The sequence below is a fragment of the Salvelinus fontinalis genome, chromosome 36 (genome assembly GCF_029448725.1).
Source record: "Salvelinus fontinalis isolate EN_2023a chromosome 36, ASM2944872v1, whole genome shotgun sequence".
Taxonomy (NCBI): domain Eukaryota; kingdom Metazoa; phylum Chordata; class Actinopteri; order Salmoniformes; family Salmonidae; genus Salvelinus; species Salvelinus fontinalis.
In genome coordinates, this window is record NC_074700.1 from 34338528 (window position 1) to 34361366 (window position 22839).

Below are 22839 nucleotides of genomic sequence, written 5' to 3' on the forward strand. Positions count from 1 at the left end.
TACTGTTTAAATGACTGGAGATATACCCTACTGTTTAAATGACTGGAGATATACCCTACTGTCTGTGTAAATGACTGGAGATATACCCTACTGTCTGTGTAAATGACTGGAGATATACCCTACTGTTTAAATGACTGGAGATATACCCTACTGTTTAAATGACTGGAGATATACCCTACTGTCTGTGTAAATGACTGGAGATATACCCTACTGTCTGTTTAAATGACTGGAGATATACCCTACTGTCTGTGTAAATGACTGGAGATATACCCTACTGTCTGTTTAAATGACTGGAGATATACCCTACTGTCTGTTTAAATGACTGGAGATGTACCCTACTGTCTGTTTAAATGACTGGAGATATACCCTACTGTCTGTGTAAATGACTGGAGATATACCCTACTGTCTGTTTAAATGACTGGAGATATACCCTACTGTCTGTGTATATGACTGGAGATATACCCTACTGTCTGTTTAAATGACTGGAGATATACCCTACTGTTTAAATGACTGGAGATATACCCTACTGTCTGTTTAAATGACTGGAGATATACCCTACTGTCTGTGTATATGACTGGAGATATACCCTACTGTCTGTGTAAATGACTGGAGATATACCCTACTGTCTGTGTAAATGACTGGAGATATACCCTACTGTCTGTTTAAATGACTGGAGATATACCCTACTGTCTGTGTATATGACTGGAGATATACCCTACTGTCTGTTTAAATGACTGGAGATATACCCTACTGTTTAAATGACTGGAGATATACCCTACTGTCTGTTTAAATGACTGGAGATATACCCTACTGTCTGTGTATATGACTGGAGATATACCCTACTGTCTGTTTAAATGACGGGAGATATACCCTACTGTTTAAATGACTGGAGATATACCCTACTGTCTGTGTAAATGACAGGAGATATACCCTACTGTCTGTTTAAATGACTGGAGATATACCCTACTGTCTGTGTATATGACTGGAGATATACCCTACTGTCTGTGTAAATGACTGGAGATATACCCTACTGTCTGTGTAAATGACTGGAGATATACCCTACTGTCTGTGTAAATGACTGGAGATATACCCTACTGTCTGTGTAAATGACTGGAGATATACCCTACTATCTGTTTAAATGACTGGAGATATACCCTACTGTCTGTTTAAATGACTGGAGATATACCCTACTGTCTGTGTAAATGACTGGAGATATACCCTACTGTCTGTTTAAATGACTGGAGATATACACTACTGTCTGTGTAAATGACTGGAGATATACCCTACTGTCTGTTTAAATGACTGGAGATATACCCTACTGTCTGTGTAAATGACTGGAGATATACCCTACTGTCTGTGTAAATGACTGGAGATATACCCTACTGTTTAAATGACTGGAGATATACCCTACTGTCTGTGTAAATGACTGGAGATATACCCTACTGTTTAAATGACTGGAGATATACCCTACTGTCTGTGTAAATGACTGGAGATATACCCTACTGTTTAAATGACTGGAGATATACCCTACTGTCTGTGTAAATGACTGGAGATATACCCTACTGTCTGTTTAAATGACTGGAGATATACCCTACTGTCTGTGTAAATGACTGGAGATATACCCTACTGTTTAAATGACTGGAGATATACCCTACTGTCTGTGTAAATGACTGGAGATATACCCTACTGTCTGTGTAAATGACTGGAGATATACCCTACTGTCTGTGTAAATGACTGGAGATATACCCTACTGTCTGTGTAAATGACTGGAGATATACCCCACTGTCTGTTTAAATGACTGGAGATATACCCTACTGTTTAAATGACTGGAGATATACCCTACTGTTTAAATGACTGGAGATATACCCTACTGTCTGTTTAAATGACTGGAGATATACCCTACTGTCTGTGTAAATGACTGGAGATATACCCTACTGTCTGTGTAAATGACTGGAGATATACCCTACTGTCTGTTTAAATGACTGGAGATATACCCTACTGTCTGTTTAAATGACTGGAGATATACCCTACTGTCTGTGTAAATGACTGGAGATATACCCTACTGTCTGTGTAAATGACTGGAGATATACCCTACTGTTTAAATGACTGGAGATATACCCTACTGTCTGTTTAAATGACTGGAGATATACCCTACTGTCTGTGTAAATGACTGGAGATATACCCTACTGTCTGTGTAAATGACTGGAGATATACCCTACTGTCTGTTTAAATGACTGGAGATATACCATACTGTCTGTTTAAATGACTGGAGATATACCCTACTGTCTGTGTAAATGACTGGAGATATACCCTACTGTCTGTGTAAATGACTGGAGATATACCCTACTGTCTGTTTAAATGACTGGAGATATACCCCACTGTCTGTTTAAATGACTGGAGATATACCCTACTGTTTAAATGACTGGAGATATACCCTACTGTTTAAATGACTGGAGATATACCCTACTGTCTGTTTAAATGACTGGAGATATACCCTACTGTCTGTGTAAATGACTGGAGATATACCCTACTGTCTGTGTAAATGACTGGAGATATACCCTACTGTCTGTTTAAATGACTGGAGATATACCCTACTGTCTGTTAAAATGACTGGAGATATACCCTACTGTTTAAATGACTGGAGATATACCCTACTGTCTGTGTAAATGACTGGAGATATACCCTACTGTCTGTGTAAATGACTGGAGATATACCCTACTGTGTAAATGAATGGAGATATACCCTACTGTCTGTTTAAATGACTGGAGATATACCCTACTGTCTGTGTAAATGACTGGAGATATACCCTACTGTCTGTGTAAATGACTGGAGATATACCCTACTGTGTAAATGACTGGAGATATACCCTACTGTGTAAATGACTGGAGATATACCCTACTGTCTGTGTAAATGACTGGAGATATACCCTACTGTCTGTGTAAATGACTGGAGATATACCCTACTGTCTGTGTAAATGACTGGAGATATACCCTACTGTCTGTTTAAATGACTGGAGATATACCCTACTGTCTGTTTAAATGACTGGAGATATACCCTACTGTCTGTTTAAATGACTGGAGATATACCCTACTGTCTGTGTAAATGACTGGAGATATACCCTACTGTCTGTTTAAATGACTGGAGATATACCCTACAGTTTAAATGACTGGAGATATACCCTACTGTCTGTGTAAATGACTGGAGATATACCCTACTGTCTGTTTAAATGACTGGAGATATACCCTACTGTCTGTGTAAATGACTGGAGATATACCCTACTGTTTAAATGACTGGAGATATACCCTACTGTCTGTGTAAATGACTAGAGATATACCCTACTGTCTGTGTAAATGACTGGAGATATACCCTACTGTCTGTGTAAATGACTGGAGATATACCCTACTGTCTGTTTAAATGACTGGAGATACACCCTACTGTCTGTGTAAATGACTGGAGATACACCCTACTGTCTGTGTAAATGACTGGAGATATACCCTACTGTCTGTGTAAATGACTGGAGATATACCCTACTGTCTGTGTAAATGACTGGAGATATACCCTACTGTCTGTGTAAATGACTGGAGATATACCCTACTGTCTGTGTAAATGACTGGAGATATACCCTACTATCTGTGTAAATGACTGGAGATATACCCTACTGTCTGTTTAAATGACTGGAGATATACCCTACTGTCTGTTTAAATGACTGGAGATATACCCTACTGTCTGTGTAAATGACTGGAGATATACCCTACTGTCTGTTTAAATGACTGGAGATATACCCTACTGTCTGTGTAAATGACTGGAGATATACCCTACTGTCTGTGTAAATGACTGGAGATATACCCTACTGTCTGTGTAAATGACTGGAGATATACCCTACTGTCTAAATGACTGGAGATATACCCTACTGTCTGTGTAAATGACTGGAGATATACCCTACTGTCTGTGTAAATGACTGGAGATATACCCTACTGTCTGTGTAAATGACTGGAGATATACCCTACTGTCTGTGTAAATGACTGGAGATATACCCTACTGTCTGTGTAAATGACTGGAGATATACCCTACTGTCTGTGTAAATGACTGGAGATATACCCTACTGTCTGTGTAAATGACTGGAGATATACCCTAATGTGTAAATGACTGGAGATATACCCTACTGTCTGTTTAAATGACTGGAGATATACCCTACTGTCTGTGTAAATGACTGGAGATATACCCTACTGTCTGTGTAAATGACTGGAGATATACCCTACTGTCTGTTTAAATGACTGGAGATATACCCTACTGTCTGTGTAAATGACTGGAGATATACCCTACTGTGTAAATGACTGGAGATATACCCTACTGTGTAAATGACTGGAGATATACCCTACTGTCTGTGTAAATGACTGGAGATATACCCTACTGTGTAAATGACTGGAGATATACCCTACTGTCTGTGTAAATGACTGGAGATATACCCTACTGTCTGTGTAAATGACTGGAGATATACCCTACTGTCTGTGTAAATGACTGGAGATATACCCTACTGTCTGTGTAAATGACTGGAGATATACCCTACTGTCTGTGTAAATGACTGGAGATATACCCCACTGTCTGTTTAAATGACTGGAGATATACCCTACTGTTTAAATGACTGGAGATATACCCTACTGTCTGTTTAAATGACTGGAGATATACCCTACTGTCTGTGTAAATGACTGGAGATATACCCTACTGTCTGTTTAAATGGCTGGAGATATACCCTACTGTCTGTGTAAATGACTGGAGATATACCCTACTGTCTGTTTAAATGACTGGAGATATACCCTACTGTCTGTTTAAATGACTGGAGATATACCCTACTGTCTGTGTAAATGACTGGAGATATACCCTACTGTCTGTGTAAATGACTGGAGATATACCCTACTGTCTGTGTAAATGACTGGAGATATACCCCACTGTCTGTTTAAATGACTGGAGATATACCCTACTGTCTGTTTAAATGACTGGAGATATACCCTACTGTCTGTGTAAATGACTGGAGATATACCCTACTGTCTGTTTAAATGACTGGAGATATACCCTACTGTCTGTTTAAATGACTGGAGATATACCCTACTGTCTGTTTAATGACTGGAGATATACCCTACTGTCTGTTTTAAAAAATTGTAACTTCTCTACCATCCTCCTCTCACCCCTTTTCTCCACCATCCTCTCCTCATCCCTCTTCTCCACCATCCTCTCCTCATCCCTCTTCTCCACCATCCTCCTCCCCTCATCCCTCTTCTCCACCATCCTCCCCTCATCCCTCTTCTCCACCATCCTCCTCCTCTCATCCCTCTTCTCCACCATCCTCCCCTCATCCCTCTTCTCCACCATCCTCCTCCTCTCATCCCTTTTCTCCACCATCCTCCTCCCCTCATCCCTCTTCTCCACCCTCCTCCTCCCCTCATCTCCACCCTCCTCCTCTCATCCCTCTTCTCCACCATCCTCCTCCTCTCATCCCTCTTCTCCACCATCCTCCTCCTCTCATCCCTCTTCTCCACCATCCTCCTCCTCTCATCCCTCTTCTCCACCATCCTCCTCCTCTCATCCCTCTTCTCCACCATCCTCCTCCTCTCATCCCTCTTCTCCATCCTCCTCCTCTCATCCCTCTTCTCCACCATCCTCCTCTCCTCATCCCTCTTCCCCACCATCCTCCTCCCCTCATCCCTCTTCTCCATCCTCCTCCCCTCATCCCTCTTATCCACCATCCTCCTCTCATCCCTCTTCTCCACCATCCTCCCCTCATCCCTCTTCTCCACCATCCTCCTCCTCTCATCCCTCTTCTCCACCATCCTCCCCTCATCCCTCTTCTCCACCATCCTCCCCTCATCCCTCTTCTCCACCATCCTCTCCTCATCCCTCTTCTCCACCATCCTCCTCCCCTCATCCCTCTTCTCCACCATCCTCCCCTCATCCCTCTTCTCCACCATCCTCCTCCCCTCATCCCTCTTCTCCACCATCCTCCTCCCCTCATCTCCAACCATCCTCCTCTCATCCTCCCCAACCATCCTCCTCTCATCCCTCTTCTCCACCATCCTCCCCTCATCCCTCTTCTCCATCCTCCTCTCATCCCTCTTCTCCACCATCCTCCTCTCATCCCTCTTCTCCACCATCCTCATCCCTCTTCTCCACCATCCTCCTCCCCTCATCCCTCTTCTCCACCATCCTCCTCCCCTCACCCCTCTTCTCCACCATCCTCTCCTCATCCCTCTTCTCCACCATCCTCTCCTCATCCCTCTTCTCCACCATCCTCTCCTCATCCCTCTTCTCCACCATCCTCTCCTCATCCCTCTTCTCCACCATCCTCTCCTCATCCCTCTTCTCCACCATCCTCCCCTCATCCCTCTTCTCCACCATCCTACTCTCATCCCTCTTCTCCACCATCCTCCCCTCATCCCTCTTCTCCACCATCCTCCCCTCATCCCTCTTCTCCACCATCCTCCTCTCATCCCTCTTCCCCACCATCCTCCCCTCATCCCTCTTCTCCACCATCCTCCTCCTCTCATCCCTCTTCTCCACCATCATCCTCCACTCATCCCTCTTCTCCACCATCCTCCCCTCATCCCTCTTCTCCACCATCCTCCTCTCATCCCTCTTCTCCACCATCCTCCCCTCATCCCTCTTCTCCACCATCCTCCCCTCATCACTCTTCTCCACCACCCTCCTCTCATCCCTCTTCTCCACCATTCTCCTCTCATCCCTCTTCTCCACCATCCTCCTCCCCTCATCCCTCTTCTCCACCATCCTCCTCCTCTCATCCCTCTTCTCCACCATCCTCCTCCTCTCATCCCTCTTCTCCACCATCCTCCCCTCATCCCTCTTGTCCACCATCCTCCCCTCATCCCTCTTCTCCACCATCCTTCTCTCATCCCTCTTCTCCACCATCCTCCTCCCCTCATCCCTCTTCTCCACCATCCTCCCCTCATCCCTCTTCTCCACCATCCTCCCCTCATCCCTCTTCTCCACCATCCTCCCCTCATCCCTCTTCTCCCCCATCCTCCTCCCCTCATCCTCCCCTCATCCCTCTTCTCCACCATCCCCCCCTCATCCCTCTTCTCCACCATCCTCCCCTCATCCCTCTTCTCCACCATCCTACTCCCCTCATCCTCCTCTCATCCCTCTTCTCCACCATCCTCCTCTCATCCCTCTTCTCCACCATCCTCCTCTCATCCCTCTTCTCCACCATCCTCGTCCCTTCATCCCTCTTCTCCACCATCCTCCTCCCCTCATCCCTCTTCTCCACCATCCTCTCCTCATCCCTCTTCTCCACCATCCTCCTCCTCTCATCCCTCTTCTCCACCATCCTCTCCTCATCCCTCTTCTCTACCATCCTCCTCTCACCCCTTTTCTCCACCATCCTCTCCTCATCCCTCTTCTCCACCATCCTCCCCTCATCCCTCTTCTCCACCATCCTACTCTCATCCCTCTTCTCCACCATCCTCCCCTCATCCCTCTTCTCCACCATCCTCCCCTCATCCCTCTTCTCCACCATCCTCCTCTCATCCCTCTTCCCCACCATCCTCCCCTCATCCCTCTTCTCCACCATCCTCCTCCTCTCATCCCTCTTCTCCACCATCATCCTCCACTCATCCCTCTTCTCCACCATCCTCCCCTCATCCCTCTTCTCCACCATCCTCCTCTCATCCCTCTTCTCCACCATCCTCCCCTCATCCCTCTTCTCCACCATCCTCCCCTCATCACTCTTCTCCACCACCCTCCTCTCATCCCTCTTCTCCACCATTCTCCTCTCATCCCTCTTCTCCACCATCCTCCTCCCCTCATCCCTCTTCTCCACCATCCTCCTCCTCTCATCCCTCTTCTCCACCATCCTCCTCCTCTCATCCCTCTTCTCCACCATCCTCCCCTCATCCCTCTTGTCCACCATCCTCCCCTCATCCCTCTTCTCCACCATCCTTCTCTCATCCCTCTTCTCCACCATCCTCCTCCCCTCATCCCTCTTCTCCACCATCCTCCCCTCATCCCTCTTCTCCACCATCCTCCCCTCATCCCTCTTCTCCACCATCCTCCCCTCATCCCTCTTCTCCCCCATCCTCCTCCCCTCATCCTCCCCTCATCCCTCTTCTCCACCATCCCCCCCTCATCCCTCTTCTCCACCATCCTCCCCTCATCCCTCTTCTCCACCATCCTACTCCCCTCATCCTCCTCTCATCCCTCTTCTCCACCATCCTCCTCTCATCCCTCTTCTCCACCATCCTCCTCTCATCCCTCTTCTCCACCATCCTCGTCCCTTCATCCCTCTTCTCCACCATCCTCCTCCCCTCATCCCTCTTCTCCACCATCCTCTCCTCATCCCTCTTCTCCACCATCCTCCTCCTCTCATCCCTCTTCTCCACCATCCTCTCCTCATCCCTCTTCTCTACCATCCTCCTCTCACCCCTTTTCTCCACCATCCTCTCCTCATCCCTCTTCTCCACCATCCTCTCCTCATCCCTCTTCTCCACCATCCTCCTCCCCTCATCCCTCTTCTCCACCATCCTCCCCTCATCCCTCTTCTCCACCATCCTCCTCCTCTCATCCCTCTTCTCCACCATCCTCCCCTCATCCCTCTTCTCCACCATCCTCCTCCTCTCATCCCTTTTCTCCACCATCCTCCTCCCCTCATCCCTCTTCTCCACCCTCCTCCTCCCCTCTTCTCCACCATCCTCCTCTCATCCCTCTTCTCCACCATCCTCATCCCTCTTCTCCACCATCCTCCTCCCCTCATCCCTCTTCTCCACCATCCTCCTCCCCTCACCCCTCTTCTCCACCATCCTCTCCTCATCCCTCTTCTCCACCATCCTCTCCTCATCCCTCTTCCCCACCATCCTCTCCTCATCCCTCTTCTCCACCATCCTCTCCTCATCCCTCTTCTCCACCATCCTCTCCTCATCCCTCTTCTCCACCATCCTCTCCTCATCCCTCTTCTCCACCATCCTCCCCTCATCCCTCTTCTCCACCATCCTCCTCTCCTCATCCCTCTTCTCCACCATCCTCCCCTCATCCCTCTTCTCCACCATCCTCCTCCCCTCATCCCTCTTCTCCACCATCCTCCTCCCCTCATCTCCAACCATCCTCCTCTCATCCTCCCCAACCATCCTCCTCTCATCCATCTTCTCCACCATCCTCCTCTCATCCCTCTTCTCCACCATCCTCATCCCTCTTCTCCACCATCCTCCTCCCCTCATCCCTCTTCTCCACCATCCTCCTCCCCTCATCCCTCTTCTCCACCATCCTCTCCTCATCCCTCTTCTCCACCATCCTCTCCTCATCCCTCTTCTCCACCATCCTCTCCTCATCCCTCTTCTCCACCATCCTCTCCTCATCCCTCTTCTCCACCATCCTCTCCTCATCCCTCTTCTCCACCATCCTCCCCTCATCCCTCTTCTCCACCATCCTCTCATCCCTCTTCTCCACCATCCTCCCCTCATCCCTCTTCTCCACCATCCTCCCCTCATCCCTCTTCTCCACCATCCTCCCCTCATCCCTCTTCTCCACCATACTCCTCCTCTCATCCCTCTTCTCCACCATCATCCTCCACTCATCCCTCATCTCCACCATCCTCCCCTCATCCCTCTTCTCCACCATCCTCCTCTCATCCCTCTTCTCCACCATCCTCTCATCCCTCTTCTCCACCATCCTCCTCCCCTCATCCCTCTTCTCCACCATCCTCCCCTCATCCCTCTTCTCCACCATCCTCCTCTCATCCCTCTTCTCCACCATCCTCCTCTCATCCCTCTTCTCCACCATCCTCCTCCCCTCATCCCTCTTCTCCACCATCCTCCTCCTGTCATCCCTCTTCTCCACCATCCTCCTCCTCTCATCCCTCTTCTCCACCATCCTCCCCTCATCCCTCTTCTCCACCATCCTCCTCTCATCCCTCTTTTCCACCATCCTCCCCTCATCCCTCTTCTCCACCATCCTCCTCCTCTCATCTCTCTTCTCCACCATCATCCTCCACTCATCCCTCTTCTCCACCATCCTCCCCTCATCCCTCTTCTCCACCATCCTCCTCTCATCCCTCTTCTCCACCATCCTCCCCTCATCCCTCTTCTCCACCATCCTCCCCTCATCCCTCTTCTCCACCATCCTCCTCTCATCCCTCTTCTCCACCATCCTCCTCTCATCCCTCTTCTCCACCATCCTCCTCCCCTCATCCCTCTTCTCCACCATCCTCCTCCTCTCATCCCTCTTCTCCACCATCCTCCTCCTCTCATCCCTCTTCTCCACCATCCTCCCCTCATCCTTCTTGTCCACCATCCTCCCCTCATCCCTCTTCTCCACCATCCTCCTCTCATCCCTCTTCTCCACCATCCTCCTCCCCTCATCCCTCTTCTCCACCATCCTCCCCTCATCCCTCTTCTCCACCATCCTCCCCTCATCCCTCTTCTCCACCATCCCCCCCTCATCCCTCTTCTCCACCATCCTCCCCTCATCCCTCTTCTCCACTATCCTACTCCCCTCATCCTCCTCTCATCCCTCTTCTCCACCATCCTCCTCTCATCCCTCTTCTCCACCATCCTCCTCTCATCCCTCTTCTCCACCATCCTCCTCCCTCATCCCTCTTCTCCACCATCCTCCTCCCTCATCCCTCTTCTCCACCATCCTCTCCTCATCCCTCTTCTCCACCATCCTCCTCCTCTCATCCCTCTTCTCCACCATCCTCTCCTCATCCCTCTTCTCCACCATCCTCCTCTCATCCCTCTTCTCCACCATCATCCTCCACTCATCCCTCTTCTCCACCATCCTCCTCTCATCCCTCTTCTCCACCATCCTCCTCCTCTCATCCCTCTTCTCCACCATCCTCCCCTCATCCCTCTTCTCCACCATCCTCCTCCCCTCATCCCTCTTCTCCACCATCCTCCTCCCCTCATCCCTCTTCTCCACCATCCTCTCATCATCCCTCTTCTCCACCATCCTCCTCCTCTCATTCCTCTTCTCCATCATCCTCCCCTCATCCCTCTTCTCCACCATACTCCTCCCCTCATCCTCATCTCATCCCTCTTCTCCACCATCCTCCTCTCATCCCTCTTCTCCACCATCCTCCTCCCCTCATCCCTCTTCTCCACCATCCTCCTCCCCTCATCCCTCTTCTCCACCATCCTCTCCTCATCCCTCTTCTCCACCATCCTCCTCCTCTCATCCCTAACCTCCACCATCCTCTCCTCATCCCTCTTCTCCATCCTCCTCCCCTCATCCCTCTTCTCCACCATCCTCCTCTCATCCCTCTTCTCCACCATCCTCCCCTCATCCCTCTTCTCCACCATCCTCCTCCTCTCATCCCTCTTCTCCACCATCCTCCCCTCATCCCTCTTCTCCACCATCCTCCCCTCATCCCTCTTCTCCACCATCCTCTCCTCATCCCTCTTCTCCACCATCCTCCCCTCATCCCTCTTCTCCACCATCCTCCTCTCCTCATCCCTCTTCTCCACCATCCTCCCCTCATCCCTCTTCTCCACCATCCTCCTCCCCTCATCCCTCTTCTCCACCATCCTCCTCCCCTCATCTCCAACCATCCTCCTCTCATCCTCCCCAACCATCCTCCTCTCATCCTCCCCAACCATCCTCCTCTCATCCCTCTTCTCCACCATCCTCCCCTCATCCCTCTTCTCCATCCTCCTCTCATCCCTCTTCTCCACCATCCTCCTCTCATCCCTCTTCTCCACCATCCTCATCCCTCTTCTCCACCATCCTCCTCCCCTCATCCCTCTTCTCCACCATCCTCCTCCCCTCACCCCTCTTCTCCACCATCCTCTCCTCATCCCTCTTCTCCACCATCCTCTCCTCATCCCTCTTCTCCACCATCCTCTCCTCATCCCTCTTCTCCACCATCCTCTCCTCATCCCTCTTCTCCACCATCCTCTCCTCATCCCTCTTCTCCACCATCCTCCCCTCATCCCTCTTCTCCACCATCCTCCTCTCCTCATCCCTCTTCTCCACCATCCTCCCCTCATCCCTCTTCTCCACCATCCTCCTCCCCTCATCCCTCTTCTCCACCATCCTCCTCCCCTCATCTCCAACCATCCTCCTCTCATCCTCCCCAACCATCCTCCTCTCATCCCTCTTCTCCACCATCCTCCCCTCATCCCTCTTCTCCATCCTCTTCTCCACCATCCTCCTCTCATCCCTCTTCTCCACCATCCTCATCCCTCTTCTCCACCATCCTCCTCCCCTCATCCCTCTTCTCCACCATCCTCCTCCCCTCATCCCTCTTCTCTACCATCCTCCTCTCACCCCTTTTCTCCACCATCCTCTCCTCATCCCTCTTCTCCACCATCCTCTCCTCATCCCTCTTCTCCACCATCCTCCTCCCCTCATCCCTCTTCTCCACCATCCTCCCCTCATCCCTCTTCTCCACCATCCTCCTCCTCTCATCCCTCTTCTCCACCATCCTCCCCTCATCCCTCTTCTCCACCATCCTCCTCCTCTCATCCCTTTTCTCCACCATCCTCCTCCCCTCATCCCTCTTCTCCACCCTCCTCCTCCCCTCTTCTCCACCATCCTCCTCTCATCCCTCTTCTCCACCATCCTCATCCCTCTTCTCCACCATCCTCCTCCCCTCATCCCTCTTCTCCACCATCCTCCTCCCCTCACCCCTCTTCTCCACCATCCTCTCCTCATCCCTCTTCTCCACCATCCTCTCCTCATCCCTCTTCCCCACCATCCTCTCCTCATCCCTCTTCTCCACCATCCTCTCCTCATCCCTCTTCTCCACCATCCTCTCCTCATCCCTCTTCTCCACCATCCTCTCCTCATCCCTCTTCTCCACCATCCTCCCCTCATCCCTCTTCTCCACCATCCTCCTCTCCTCATCCCTCTTCTCCACCATCCTCCCCTCATCCCTCTTCTCCACCATCCTCCTCCCCTCATCCCTCTTCTCCACCATCCTCCTCCCCTCATCTCCAACCATCCTCCTCTCATCCTCCCCAACCATCCTCCTCTCATCCATCTTCTCCACCATCCTCCCCTCAGCCCTCTTCTCCATCCTCCTCTCATCCATCTTCTCCACCATCCTCCTCTCATCCCTCTTCTCCACCATCCTCATCCCTCTTCTCCACCATCCTCCTCCCCTCATCCCTCTTCTCCACCATCCTCCTCCCCTCATCCCTCTTCTCCACCATCCTCTCCTCATCCCTCTTCTCCACCATCCTCTCCTCATCCCTCTTCTCCACCATCCTCTCCTCATCCCTCTTCTCCACCATCCTCTCCTCATCCCTCTTCTCCACCATCCTCTCCTCATCCCTCTTCTCCACCATCCTCCCCTCATCCCTCTTCTCCACCATCCTACTCTCATCCCTCTTCTCCACCATCCTCCCCTCATCCCTCTTCTCCACCATCCTCCCCTCATCCCTCTTCTCCACCATCCTCCCCTCATCCCTCTTCTCCACCATACTCCTCCTCTCATCCCTCTTCTCCACCATCATCCTCCACTCATCCCTCATCTCCACCATCCTCCCCTCATCCCTCTTCTCCACCATCCTCCTCTCATCCCTCTTCTCCACCATCCTCTCATCCCTCTTCTCCACCATCCTCCTCCCCTCATCCCTCTTCTCCACCATCCTCCCCTCATCCCTCTTCTCCACCATCCTCCTCTCATCCCTCTTCTCCACCATCCTCCTCTCATCCCTCTTCTCCACCATCCTCCTCCCCTCATCCCTCTTCTCCACCATCCTCCTCCTGTCATCCCTCTTCTCCACCATCCTCCTCCTCTCATCCCTCTTCTCCACCATCCTCCCCTCATCCCTCTTCTCCACCATCCTCCTCTCATCCCTCTTTTCCACCATCCTCCCCTCATCCCTCTTCTCCACCATCCTCCTCCTCTCATCTCTCTTCTCCACCATCATCCTCCACTCATCCCTCTTCTCCACCATCCTCCCCTCATCCCTCTTCTCCACCATCCTCCTCTCATCCCTCTTCTCCACCATCCTCCCCTCATCCCTCTTCTCCACCATCCTCCCCTCATCCCTCTTCTCCACCATCCTCCTCTCATCCCTCTTCTCCACCATCCTCCTCTCATCCCTCTTCTCCACCATCCTCCTCCCCTCATCCCTCTTCTCCACCATCCTCCTCCTCTCATCCCTCTTCTCCACCATCCTCCTCCTCTCATCCCTCTTCTCCACCATCCTCCCCTCATCCTTCTTGTCCACCATCCTCCCCTCATCCCTCTTCTCCACCATCCTCCTCTCATCCCTCTTCTCCACCATCCTCCTCCCCTCATCCCTCTTCTCCACCATCCTCCCCTCATCCCTCTTCTCCACCATCCTCCCCTCATCCCTCTTCTCTACCATCCCCCCCTCATCCCTCTTCTCCACCATCCTCCCCTCATCCCTCTTCTCCACTATCCTACTCCCCTCATCCTCCTCTCATCCCTCTTCTCCACCATCCTCCTCTCATCCCTCTTCTCCACCATCCTCCTCTCATCCCTCTTCTCCACCATCCTCCTCCCTTCATCCCTCTTCTCCACCATCCTCCTCCCCTCATCCCTCTTCTCCACCATCCTCTCCTCATCCCTCTTCTCCACCATCCTCCTCCTCTCATCCCTCTTCTCCACCATCCTCTCCTCATCCCTCTTCTCCACCATCCTCCTCTCATCCCTCTTCTCCACCATCATCCTCCACTCATCCCTCTTCTCCACCATCCTCCTCTCATCCCTCTTCTCCACCATCCTCCTCCTCTCATCCCTCTTCTCCACCATCCTCCCCTCATCCCTCTTCTCCACCATCCTCCTCCCCTCATCCCTCTTCTCCACCATCCTCCTCCCCTCATCCCTCTTCTCCACCATCCTCTCATCATCCCTCTTCTCCACCATCCTCCTCCTCTCATTCCTCTTCTCCATCATCCTCCCCTCATCCCTCTTCTCCACCATACTCCTCCCCTCATCCTCATCTCATCCCTCTTCTCCACCATCCTCCTCTCATCCCTCTTCTCCACCATCCTCCTCCCCTCATCCCTCTTCTCCACCATCCTCCTCCCCTCATCCCTCTTCTCCACCATCCTCTCCTCATCCCTCTTCTCCACCATCCTCCTCCTCTCATCCCTAACCTCCACCATCCTCTCCTCATCCCTCTTCTCCATCCTCCTCCCCTCATCCCTCTTCTCCACCATCCTCCTCTCATCCCTCTTCTCCACCATCCTCCCCTCATCCCTCTTCTCCACCATCCTCCTCCTCTCATCCCTCTTCTCCACCATCCTCCCCTCATCCCTCTTCTCCACCATCCTCCCCTCATCCCTCTTCTCCACCATCCTCTCCTCATCCCTCTTCTCCACCATCCTCCCCTCATCCCTCTTCTCCACCATCCTCCTCTCCTCATCCCTCTTCTCCACCATCCTCCCCTCATCCCTCTTCTCCACCATCCTCCTCCCCTCATCCCTCTTCTCCACCATCCTCCTCCCCTCATCTCCAACCATCCTCCTCTCATCCTCCCCAACCATCCTCCTCTCATCCTCCCCAACCATCCTCCTCTCATCCCTCTTCTCCACCATCCTCCCCTCATCCCTCTTCTCCATCCTCCTCTCATCCCTCTTCTCCACCATCCTCCTCTCATCCCTCTTCTCCACCATCCTCATCCCTCTTCTCCACCATCCTCCTCCCCTCATCCCTCTTCTCCACCATCCTCCTCCCCTCACCCCTCTTCTCCACCATCCTCTCCTCATCCCTCTTCTCCACCATCCTCTCCTCATCCCTCTTCTCCACCATCCTCTCCTCATCCCTCTTCTCCACCATCCTCTCCTCATCCCTCTTCTCCACCATCCTCTCCTCATCCCTCTTCTCCACCATCCTCCCCTCATCCCTCTTCTCCACCATCCTCCTCTCCTCATCCCTCTTCTCCACCATCCTCCCCTCATCCCTCTTCTCCACCATCCTCCTCCCCTCATCCCTCTTCTCCACCATCCTCCTCCCCTCATCTCCAACCATCCTCCTCTCATCCTCCCCAACCATCCTCCTCTCATCCCTCTTCTCCACCATCCTCCCCTCATCCCTCTTCTCCATCCTCTTCTCCACCATCCTCCTCTCATCCCTCTTCTCCACCATCCTCATCCCTCTTCTCCACCATCCTCCTCCCCTCATCCCTCTTCTCCACCATCCTCCTCCCCTCATCCCTCATCTCCACCATCCTCTCCTCATCCCTCTTCTCCACCATCCTCTCCTCATCCCTCTTCTCCACCATCCTCTCCTCATCCCTCTTCTCCACCATCCTCTCCTCATCCCTCTTCTCCACCATCCTCTCCTCATCCCTCTTCTCCACCATCCTCCCCTCATCCCTCTTCTCCACCATCCTACTCTCATCCCTCTTCTCCACCATCCTCCCCTCATCCCTCTTCTCCACCATCCTCCCCTCATCCCTCTTCTCCACCATCCTCCCCTCATCCCTCTTCTCCACCATACTCCTCCTCTCATCCCTCTTCTCCACCATCATCCTCCACTCATCCCTCATCTCCACCATCCTCCCCTCATCCCTCTTCTCCACCATCGTCCTCTCATCCCTCTTCTCCACCATCCTCCCCTCATCCCTCTTCTCCACCATCCTCCCCTCATCCCTCTTCTCCACCATCCTCCCCTCATCCCTCTTCTCCACCATCCTCCTCTCATCCCTCTTCTCCACCGTCCTCCTCTCATCCCTCTTCTCCACCATCCTCCTCCCCTCATCCCTCTACTCCACCATCCTCCTCCTGTCATCCCTCTTCTCCACCATCCTCCTCCTCTCATCCCTCTTCTCCACCATCCTCCCCTCATCCCTCTTCTCCACCATCCTCCCCTCATCCCTCTTCTCCACCATCCTCCTCTCATCCCTCTTCTCCACCATCCTCCTCCCCTCATCCCTCTTCTCCCCCATCCTCCTCCCCTCATCCTCCCCTCATCCCTCTTCTCCACCATCCCCCCCTCATCCCTCTTCTCCACCATCCTCCCCTCATCCCTCTTCTCCACCATCCTACTCCCCTCATCCTCCTCTCATCCCTCTTCTCCACCATCCTCCTCTCATCCCTCTTCTCCACCATCCTCCTCTCATCCATCTTCTCCACCATCCTCCTCCCCTCATCCCTCTTCTCCACCATCCTCTCCTCATCCCTCTTCTCCACCATCCTCCTCCTCTCATCCCTCTTCTCCACCATCCTCTCCTCATCCCTCTTCTCCACCATCCTCCTCTCATCCCTCTTCTCCACCATCATCCTCCACTCATCCCTCTTCTCCACCATCCTCCTCTCATCCCTCTCCTCCACCATCCTCCTCCTCTCATCCCTCTTCTCCACCATCCTCCCCTCATCCCTCTTCTCCACCATCCTCCTCCCCTCATCCCTCTTCTCCACCATCCTCCTCCCCTCATCCCTCTTCTCCACCATCCTCTCCTCATCCCTCTTCTCCACCATCCTCCTCCTCTCATCCCTCTTCTCCATCATCCTCCCCTCATCCCTCTTCTCCACCATCCTCTTCCCCTCATCCTCCTCTCATCCCTCTTCTCCACCATCCTCCTCTCATCCCTTTTCTCCACCATCCTCCTCCCCTCATCCCTCTTCTCCACCATCCTCCTCCCCTCATCCCTCTTCTCCACCATCCTCTCCTCATCCCTCTTCTCCACCATCCTCCTCCTCTCATCCCTCTTCTCCACCATCCTCTCCTCATCCCTCTTCTCCATCCTCCTCCCCTCATCCCTCTTCTCCACCATCCTCCTCTCATCCCTCTTCTCCACCATCCTCCCCTCATCCCTCTTCTCCACCATCCTCCTCCTCTCATCCCTCTTCTCCACCATCCTCCCCTCATCCCTCTTCTCCACCATCCTCCCCTCATCCCTCTTCTCCACCATCCTCTCCTCATCCCTCTTCTCCACCATCCTCCTCCCCTCATCCCTCTTCTCCACCATCCTCCCCTCATCCCTCTTCTCCACCATCCTCCTCTCCTCATCCCTCTTCTCCACCATCCTCCTCCTCTCATCCCTCTTCTCCACCATCCTCTCCTCATCCCTCTTCTCCACCATCCTCCTCTCATCCCTCTTCTCCACCATCATCCTCCACTCATCCCTCTTCTCCACCATCCTCTCATCCCTCTTCTCCACCATCCTCCTCCTCTCATCCCTCTTCTCCACCATCCTCCCCTCATCCCTCTTCTCCACCATCCTCCCCTCATCCCTCTTCTCCACCATCCTCCTCTCATCCCTCTTCTCCATCCTCCTCCTCTCATCCCTCTTCTCCATCCTCCTCCCCTCATCCCTCTTCTCCACCATCCTCCTCCTCTCATCCCTCTTCTCCACCATCCTCCTCCTCTCATCCCTCTTCTCCACCATCCTCCTCCCCTCATCCCTCTTCTCCACCATCCTCCTCCCCTCATCCCTCTTCTCCACCATCCTCCTCCCCTCATCCCTCTTCTCCACCATCCTCCTCCCCTCATCTCCAACCATCCTCTTCTCATCCTCCCCAACCATCCTCCCCTCATCCCTCTTCTCCACCATCCTCCCCTCATCCCTCATCTCCCCATCCTCTCCTCATCCCTCTTCTCCACCATCCTCCCCTCATCCCTCATCTCCCCCATCCTTACCTCCTCCCTCCTATCTGTCTGGTCTGGTCTGGTCTGGTCTGGTCTGGTCTGTCTGTCTGGTCTGTCTGGTCTGTCTGGTCTGTCTGTCTGTCTGTCTGTCTGTCTGTCTGTCTGTCTGTCTGTCTGGTCTGGTCTGGTCTGGTCTGGTCTGTCTGTCTGTCTAGCCCAGAGAAGAGCGGAGGTATCAGAGATGAAATAACAGATGTCACTGTTGAGGACTGGATAAAACACAGAGACAAAGACGGTGTTGATCAGCTTGACTCTGTCAATCTTTATTGCCACATCGTTGCATCATCACATTCAGCCTCAACAACCATCAAAGCAGGAAATAAAACACAGAAATGAAAAGAACGACGAAAGAAAGACCAGCTAGAGGGGGCGTGGTCTCAGGCCACAGAACCACCAGAGGAGTTCTAGAACCTCACGGAAACCTGAGAGTTCTACTGATGGTTCTGTCTGGTTGCCTTGGCAGTGACTCCCCCCTCCTCCAGACCCAAAGTATCACACAAACAGGATATTCAAATTAAAAACACACTTTCAGCTTTAAATCAAGAACGCCTCCCAAACACACACAAGCGGTTAGCATGAGCGCAACACAGATGTTCCTAGCAGCTTCGGGTTCAAAGGGGTGGGTGGTGACGGGGGGTAGTGGTGACGGGGTGGGTGGTGACGGGGGTAGTGGTGACGGGGTGGTGACGGGGTGGTGACAGGGGGTAGTGGTAACGGGGGGTAGTGGTGACGGGGTGGTGACGGGGTGGTGACGGGGGGTAGTGGTAACGGGGGGTAGTGGTGACGGGGTGGGTGGTGACGGGGGGTAGTGGTAACGGGGGGTAGTGGTGACGGGGTGGGTGGTGACGGGGTGGTGGTGACGGGGTGGGTGGTGACGGGGTGGGTGGTGACGGGGTGGGTGGTGACGGGGTGGGTGGTGACGGGGTGGGTGGTGACGGGGTGGGTGGTAACGGGGTGGGTGGTGACGGGGTGGGTGGTGACGGGGTGGTGGTAACGGGGTGGGTGGTGACGGGGTGGGTGGTGACGGGGTGGGTGGTGACGGGGTGGGTGGTGACGGGGTGGTGGTAACGGGGTGGGTGGTGACGGGGTGGGTGGTGACGGGGTGGGTGGTGACGGGGGGGTAGTGGTGACGGTGTGTGGGTGGTGACGGTGTGTGGGTGGTGACGGTGTGTATCAGCAGAGCAGTAGATTATTATTGATGAGATCACAAGGCATAGGGGTAGTGGTGACGGGGTGGGTGGTGACGGTGTGAGTGGTGACGGTGTGTGGGTGGTGACGGTGGGGTAGTGGTGACGGGGGGTGGGTGGTGACGGTGTGTGGGTGGTGACGGTGGGGTAGTGGTGACGGGGGGTGGGTGGTGACGGTGTGTGGGTGGTGACTATGGGTGGTGGTGACGGTGTGTGGGTGGTGACTATGGGTGGTGGTGACGGGGGGTAGTGGTGACGGGGGGTGGGTGGTGACGGTGTGTGGGTGGTGACTATGGGTGGTGGTGACGGGGGGTAGTGGTGACGGGGGGTGGGTGGTGACGGTGTGTGGGTGGTGACTATGGGTGGTGGTGACGGGGGGGTAGTGGTGACGGGGGGTGGGTGGTGACGGTGTGTGGGTGGTGACTATGGGTGGTGGTGACTATGGGTGGTAGTGGTGACGGGGGGTGGGTGGTGACGGTGTGTGGGTGGTGACGGTGTGTGGGTGGTGACGGTGTGTGGGTGGTGACGGTGTGTGGGTGGTGACGGTGGGGTAGTGGTGACGGGGGGGTAGTGGTGACGGGGGGTAGTGGTGACGGGGTGGGTGGTGACTATGGGTGGTGGTGACGGGGGGGTAGTGGTGACGGGGTGGGTGGTGACGGTGTGTGGGTGGTGACTATGGGTGGTGGTGACGGGGGGTAGTGGTGACGGGGTGGGTGGTGACGGTGTGTGGGTGGTGAAGGTGTGTGGGTGGTGACGGTGTGTGGGTGGTGAAGGTGTGTGGGGGGTGAAGGTGTGTGGGGGGTGACGGGGGTAGTGGTGACGGTGTGTATCAGCAGAGCAGTAGATTATTATTGATGAGATCACAAGGCAGATTACATGTAGACGAAGCCAATCTAATATTAAACTGGAGAAGGCTTATGGTTAGGGGCGGGGTTAGGGGTGGGGTTAGGGGCGGGGTTAGGGGTGGGGTTAGGGTTAGGGGCGGGGTTAGACACAGCAAATAAAAGAAAAACAAGGAAAAGACGACTTCCAGAAAGCCCAGAGGCAATGCTCAGATTGTCCTGTGATTGGTCAGAGAGCAGAGAGGGCGTGGGGGTTCCAAGACACTCCCATTCCTGTCCGCGTCTCAGTGCCGGCCAATCAGAACCACTTCCTGTGTTTTTTGTCATCGTCATGGTGACTCCATAGCCATGCTTGAGGCCGAACGGAGCTTTCCCATTGGTTTATATCAAAGGTCAAATGGTTAAAGTGTGGAAAAGCTCCACTAGTCATCTCCCAGAAGCCCCTGATCCCTGCAGGGGGTGTCAGGGGTCATTCCTCCTAACTTCGTCTCTTCCTACTTGGTTATAGTTCCTACTTTACACTATCCCATTCTCCATCTCTCCTCTCTCTCTCTATCCCGCTCTCCTCTCCTCCGGCCATCCTCCATCTCTCCTTCATCTCTATCCCGCTCTCCTCTCCTCCGGCCATCCTCCATCTCTCCTTCATCTCTATCCCGCTCTCCTCTCCTCCGGCCATCCTCCTTCTCTCCTTCATCTCTATCCCGCTCTCCTCTCCTCCGGCCATCCTCCATCTCTCCTTCATCTCTATCCCGCTCTCCTCTCCTCCGGCCATCCTCCTTCTCTCCTTCATCTCTATCCCGCTCTCCTCTCCTCCGGCCATCCTCCATCTCTCCTCTACTCCTTCCATCCTCCATCTCTCCATCTCTCCTCTCCTCAATCTTCTCCAGTCTCCTCCATCTCTCCTCTCCTCAATCTTCTCCAGTCTACTCCTTCCATCCTCCATCTCTCCTCTCCTCAATCTTCTCCAGTCTCCTCCATCTCTCCTCTCCAGTCTACTCCATCTCTCCTCCATCTCTCCTCTCAATCTTCTCCAGTCTCCTCCATCTCTCCTCTCCTCAATCTTCTCCAGTCTACTCCTTCCATCCTCCATCTCTCCTCTCCTCAATCTTCTCCAGTCTCCTCCATCTCTCCTCTCCAGTCTACTCCTTCCATCCTCCATCTCTCCTCTCCTCAATCTTCTCCAGTCTCCTCCATCTCTCCTCTCCAGTCTACTCCTTCCATCCTCCATCTCTCCTCTCCTCAATCTTCTCCAGTCTCCTCCATCTCTCCTCTCCTCAATCTTCTCCAGTCTACTCCTTCCATCCTCCATCTCTCCTCTCCTCAATCTTCTCCAGTCTCCTCCATCTCTCCTCTCCTCAATCTTCTCCAGTCTACTCCTTCCATCCTCCATCTCTCCTCTCCTCAATCTTCTCCAGTCTCCTCCATCTCTCCTCTCCAGTCTACTCCATCTCTCCTCCATCTCTCCTCTCAATCTTCTCCAGTCTCCTCCATCTCTCCTCTCCTCAATCTTCTCCAGTCTACTCCTTCCATCCTCCATCTCTCCTCTCCTCAATCTTCTCCAGTCTCCTCCATCTCTCCTCTCCAGTCTACTCCTTCCATCCTCCATCCTTCTCCAGATTGTGCCTTTGAAGGCTGTCTGTAATTCGATGGCCATTTCAGTTTATCCTCTGATTCTTAGCCTTATAAAGTCCTAGTCGGCAGTAACAATAGTAACACAGAATATTATAAAAACTCAATATAATCCCCAAAAGGTATTCCGTGTGTGTGCCACATATTCACAATTCCCAACGATACGATGCCAGATCCCGATATCCCAGAATATATTCCCAACCGGATTCCCAAAGTCAATATGGAGGTAGAATCTCCAAGACAAGTCAGCCTATTTCTATAGCAACACTATGAATCCAACTACGTCCTATGTAGTGTATATTACCTGACCTGGTCTCTCTGTACAGCTGAGCTGAGGCAGGGTGCTGTGGTTCCTCCCAGCCACCAGGGGGCTCCACCACAGGCTTCTTTCCTGCTGCTCTGCTCTCTTTGGGTTCAATGCAGCTATGATACATTATAACAACAAGGCTAACAAATGGTGGCTAAGGCTAACCCACACTAACACAGGCTAATACAAAAGCCTTAGGCTAACACACGAGCCCGGCTTGCGTAAGGCTAACCCATGCTAACCTGACTAGCACAGTCTAACAAATGCTAACCTGTTTAGCGCAGTTTAGCATGTTAAACCATTACG